The sequence below is a fragment of the Cryptomeria japonica genome, chromosome 1, assembly GCF_030272615.1.
Source record: "Cryptomeria japonica chromosome 1, Sugi_1.0, whole genome shotgun sequence".
Taxonomy (NCBI): Eukaryota; Viridiplantae; Streptophyta; class Pinopsida; order Cupressales; family Cupressaceae; genus Cryptomeria; species Cryptomeria japonica.
The window spans coordinates 136,698,835-136,705,459 of NC_081405.1; positions in this window are offsets into that span (position 1 = coordinate 136,698,835).

The following is a 6,625-nucleotide window of genomic DNA, read 5'->3' on the forward strand; positions in this document are numbered from 1 at the left end:
TTCTAATGGACATAAGTTTATTTTGACTGCTACTGAGTATTTCACTAAATGGATTGAAGTAGTGCCTTTGACAAAAGTGACAAGAAAACAAATATCATCATTCATCCTGAATTATATAATCTGTCGCTATGGAGTCCCTAAGACCATCATTACTGATAATGGGAGGCCATTTAAAAATCAAGATGTAAAGGAACTATGTGAGCGATTTCATATCCAACATAGGTTTTCTACACCTTATTATCCACAGGGAAATGGTCAAGTTGAGGCATCAAATAAGACAATCCTAAAGATCCTGAAGAAAACAGTTAATGAAGCTAGTAAAGACTAGCATATTCAGCTAAATCTTGCTCTATGGGCATATTGAACCAGCGTTCGCACACCAATGGGGGCAACTTCGTATTGCTTAGTCTATGGATCAGAAGCCATATTACCAATAGAAGTAGAGATAGCTTCTCTACAAGTATCCTTGAAAGGTCTTATTCCAGAAGAAGAAGAACGAGTCTCTAGACTTCAAGAACTTGAGATTATTCAAGAAATGCTTCAAATCATTTGAAGGCATATCAACAGAGAATGGCGAGAAGTTATAATCACAGAGTTAAGTCACACATTTTTTAGATTGGAGATCTAGTTCTAAGAGAAAATCCATGAAATTAGCAAGATCAAGAAAATAAAGGTAAATTTGAGCCAAACCGGTTATGTCCCTTTGTCATGGTCACAGCATATGGTTCAGGAGCATACATATTATCTACACTAGAAGGTGATTGGTTCGATGTGCCTATTAATACTATGCATCTAAAAAAATTCTATGCTTAAAAGTATCAACAAAAAATACCAAAAACAGTGAAAAAGCAGAAGAAAAAAATAAAAATTAAAAATTAAAAACAGTGTAAAACAACGAAAACAGTTACAAAAATGATCAAATATGGAAAAAATGCAATAAATTTAGATGGTGAAAACCTGGTAAACAAGCACTATCTAAAAGTGGGTTCTTCTATCTATGAGATTGCTTTACGCATATATCTATCCTATCACATATATCCATCATATCACATCCATCTATCCTCACATATTCATTCTATCTTTCGCATCCATTGCTCTGAATCATTAGCAAGAAATATGCAGCTTATCAAACAAGTTATTAATCTTTGACATACTTAGCGTAGTCACTGTCTTAGATTTTATCAGAATTAATCATATGTGCATTGCATCCCACCATGGTTTGGATCATTTTTCGTACATCCGTAATAAAGTTTGTTTCCACTGGGGGCAAAATCCTAAAATCATTTTGCTAAGGTGATCTTTTAAACCTTTGAAAATCCAAAAACATTCAAAAAATTTAGAAAAACTAAAAACACTTAGGGTTTTGAAACAAATGATGAACAACAAGCAACAAAGATCAAGGCATTTGTAACAATTGGATCGTGACATTCAAAATACGAAGATTTACACCAGCAAGTAATGAGGGATTATCAATGAACATTTATCAAGATGATTATATCAGTTAATGACCATGAGAACATATGAATGTCACATAAGATTTAGTGTTTATATCTTGATTTTCGCTAATCATGTACTCTATGCAACTCAATGATGTCCATGACTAAAGAAGCTATGATGGGGCATGATTATTTTCTTTGTTTGTTGTCTATGGTTTATCTCTTACTAAGGTATGTACTTGTCTATGGATATGATTGGCAAAGGATCATGGAGGACATTTTGAGTCATGCATGAAAGGGGATAATCCTTGTATGTTCTGCAAGAAATACTCAGGTCAGCTTGATTCATTATATTAATTTGCTTGTATAAACTTGCTATATCAAAATCCATGTAAGAATCACTCGGGTCATCTTGAATCATTATGTCAAGTTGCCTGTATTTTCTTACAACATTCGAAAGCTCAATGATGAAATCAAGACTGTTACAAGAAAGCATGTGAAGAATGGAAGTATCATTTTAGATATGATCATTTAGATTAATTATCATTTGCATTCGTTTTATCATTTGCATTATAATCATTCATCCCATTTCATTCAGGGATCAACAGTCATAAATAAATATTGAGTATACTTGGACAAACAAAAACAATTTGCATTTCATTACTACATTTCATTGATCATTTGTCATTGTTAGTTGCATTAAGTTCATCATCATTTTGCATCTAGTAATCATTAGTTCATTATATCCATTGAAGGTCATTTAATTGTGTCTTTTAGATTCATCTATCATATCATTATAAACATCTCATTACGATCATAACATCACATTTATAAGCATCACAATATCATCTCATTAACATATGCATATACATCATAATAGGCACCCATCACACGAGTCTCATCAAGCATATCATTTAAGTTATCATTATAAACATTTGCATCCATCACTATCAAAAAAAAAATCAAATGCATTTCATTTCATCATCATATCATCACATGCATATTCATAATAACATCCATTTGCATATATAAGCATTTTTCCATAATCATTTTCATATAGGTAAAGCAAATCACATTACATCATATAGATCATCATCATATCATCAAGAGAACATCATGAAATATAAAGGAAAGGAAATATCATCATCATAACATCCATGAACAAAGATCATCATAACATCATCCATCTAATCACTGCATATATAATCTATGTAATTAATGCATATAACTCATCATCATATAGAGTAGCATGTATATAATAAATCACGAATCATCATCATATAGGGTCCATGTCTTCATATCATCATAAAACAATAAAAAGTCCACGTATACAATGATATCACCATAATCAATAAAGTACAAATGTCTCAATGCTACAAATACAAGACAAGATCAAGTCTCAAATCAAGGTTGTCTTGTACCACTACCACCCGTCTCTGTGGTCGTGGGTGAGACGATCCTCTAGATGGCCCTGCTTCTTGATCCCTACTCCTTTGAAGAGGTCCCATAACCCCACCACTACTAGTATCCATCCTGTCGGATACAAGAGTAGTTGCATAACTCCCAACTCTATGGCTCTCTGAAACTAGATCCTCATATCGTCGATTCCAGTATGATGTCTCCTTCCCAGCCTGATACAATGCTCTAATAGTATCAGTTGAGAGAGTGCCATATCCAACCTGCTGAATATGATCAAGGAAAGCCTATGTATCTTGTTGTCTCCTCACAACTCTATCCCTCTCAATAGCGAGTGCATGTATCCATGCCCTAAGCTTCTCTATCTGTGCTCTAAGGTCATCTATGGTCTCTTGCTATGGCACATCTTGTTGGGGTACATCCTGCATGCCCTCATCCCCACCTCCCTCTCCACTTGCTAGAGTTTCCACCCGAGTAGCTCTCATGATCCGCCATCGAATGAGAGGCACGTGATCCTCTTAATCATCCTCTACCTCATCCCAACTACCCTGAGCTGCAATAACCTTTGGATCTGGATGAATCTGAACAAAATCAATACCTCTCCCTCAGCCCTTGTCCAATCCTTTGGATATGCCTAGTCCTAGAGAGGGTAATCCTCTCGCTTCTCTAAGCTCTCCTTTGCTTGTATCCCAACCAATCCGCCCTGCATCTCTCCCTGTCATAGGAAGTGGTCTCCCAACCCTGCCAACCTGTGCAAAAGGTCCTCCTCAGACTCTCACCCAACCTCCACTCCATCCTCGTCTCCCTCCTCTCCCATCTCCACCCTCATCCCCCTCATCTCCCCCGACCTCTCGTGCAACTCTCGGCTCTCATCTACGTCTCTATCGTCAAACAATAGGATCATTTGAATTATCATCCTCATCTCCTGAGTTGGGAGGAGGGTTTGTTGGATTAGTGATGCGAGGAAAAGGGTGTGCAAGCATATACTGAGCATAATCTGTTGTGACCCTAACATCCAAAATGTGTAATCTTAAATCATAAGCTACCATTGGAACAACCAAAAACTTTGCATGTGTTATCTCAAAAGATAAAGAAGGGCCCCAATCTCGCCTATCCTTGTATCGTTGTGCATACATGACGAGACCAGAAGGCATGTGCTGAATAATACCAAACTGTCTCAAAATGCGACCAAAAAATTGTTGCTCAATAATATAAGGAGTGCGACCAATCAAATACCTACTCTATAAAATCAATGGCAAAGTCCGAGCATCCTCCATCCAAGGCTCACAATCAATATATGGTCTCCAAATCACAGTATCCATGGAGTCTAAAACCCATTGCCAATACTCCATCTTACCCAGCTTTGGCTGAGTAAGGGTACCTCTGTACAAATATACATATGGCTATCCATCACCGCAAACTCTATCATGAATAGGTCGGGTAAGAACAATGTGCTCCTAGCACTAGACCTATAGCAGTGTACATCCAGTTGACAGATTAGCACTCTCATCATAAACAACTTGATGTAGATCATGAAATAAGTGTGCAATCATACACACACCCCATATATAACGAGTCTGATGATGCATCATGCTCAGCAAGATCCCACCCTAATCAACAACAAAACCTCAAGATCTTTTATCAGGACAAATGAATCTGCCAATCAAGCCTGCAAGAATCACTGGGAGAGTCTCATAGTGCATAATCATGCTCCCATCTAATCTCTCCTCCATCGATGCTATCATCTGCAAACACGACTCTACTATCCTCTATCCCTCCAAGACCCTGGTAATTATAATGGACTAACTCACCAGTCACGGGGATGTGTAAGATCCGGTAGACATCCTCAAGTGTCACACTAATCTCACCAGTGGCTAGGTGAAACGTGTTATGCTCGCTATGCAATATCTCAGCTAATGCAGTCAATAACCCCATGTTATGCATAATGTCAAGCATATATAAGAGGTGACGCAATCCACACGCATCTATATGTCTAATCTCATCCTGTGTCAGCTCTAGAACTAAATGGTGCATGGTCGAGAATTTCTCCCGACACTGGAGAACATCAAGTTTCTCCTGTTTAAACAATATAATTTGACCTCTATCAATCATCTATCTATCAAATCTAAGAGATCAATAATCTATCAAAAAATAAAATCAAATGATCAATCACACAATCAATCAATGCGTTCAATCAAATCTATCACACTCTTCATCAAAGAGTGAATCGGCCTCTTAGAGCTATCAAATCAAATCAAACCATCAATTATGGTTTTCAATCAATCAAATCAATCAATCATTTATCCTATCGATCAAATTTATCAAATCCTCTATCAATCAGACATCAATCATCCATCAAACTATCCAATTACACATCAAATTTCATCAAATTGAATTTTCACACTCACAAAATCAAACAAATTCAATTTTTAACTAAATGCACTATCCAACCATTCAAATGCGCTATTCTATTCACCACAAGCGCTAAACTAATCAAAAGCGCTAACCAATTTATCATTTGCACAAACCCAATGAACAAAAGGCTAAATCATTCAAATGCGCTATTAATTCAGTCAAATGCGCGAACTTATCACACAAAGGCATTAAACCTTCAAATGCACTAACATTCCTAATAAAAGAGAGAACAAATAGAGAATATGTGCTAAACTAATAGATGCGTGAACCAAAACAATGAATGTGCTAAATTACGATGCAAATGCGCTAAACTTAAATGAAAAAATCAGAAATTTTTTAAAACTAGCCTTAACACGTGCAAAAAACATGAAAATTTGTATAGAAAGCTACAAACAAGCTTGGGATAGGTCACTCACTAGTGGGCCGTACTCAAGAGGTCTCTGGTAATGTCGCACATGCTCCAATCAATGGCTCTCGAACAGGATCACCATTTTGCCTGCTCAACACCAATTTATTTTCTCTCCCAAAAGCTAACAAGAATGCAAATGAGGATAAAATTAACTTAGGTTAATTTTATTAATACCCTTTTTGATTTGAAGGGGTAATTCATGTTTCAAGTGGGGCAATTTTATTTTTTTTTCAAAAATGAATTTAATTGAGAGGTCTATTTTCAAATCTTTTCAACCAATTATTGTGAGATCAATCGTTCAATTCAAATTTTTCAACAATTTCACGATCAATCTCCCGAGGTGGCACACAATCAGGATTTTTATCTTCATTAGGTGCATTATCAAGACTTGATTTAATCTTTCAAACAAAGTTGTTTCAACATTATTTTAAAGATGGGCAAAATGTATACACATAAAATTGGCTATGAGCAATTAAATAAATATTTTATATTTATTTAATAATTATTCTTCTATTAAATAGTTAATTTGAAAAGATTAATTTATTTAATTCATTCGTCTATTAATTAATTAAAATATTTTATTAATTAATTCATTTAGCCTTTCTTCTAATCAATTAAATATCTAATATTTAATGATTATTCTTCTATCCACTATCCTATAGTCTTCTTAATTAAATAATTTCTTAATTATTTAATCTCCCTTTTCCAACCCACCCTCGTCTCCACATCACTTCTTCATTGCCAACTCATCCATCATGTGGCTAAAGATGTTAATATTTTTGATATTAATATATCATTATTTTCAACATTCATTTCATTCTCCAAATAATGTGTACGTACACACATTCCTCAACCTCCCTATATTCTCTTCAACCTTCCTACATCTTTGGAGAGAGTTGAGTCCACTTGTCCTTTTATCCCTAAATCTTCTCCAACTATCTTATATTCT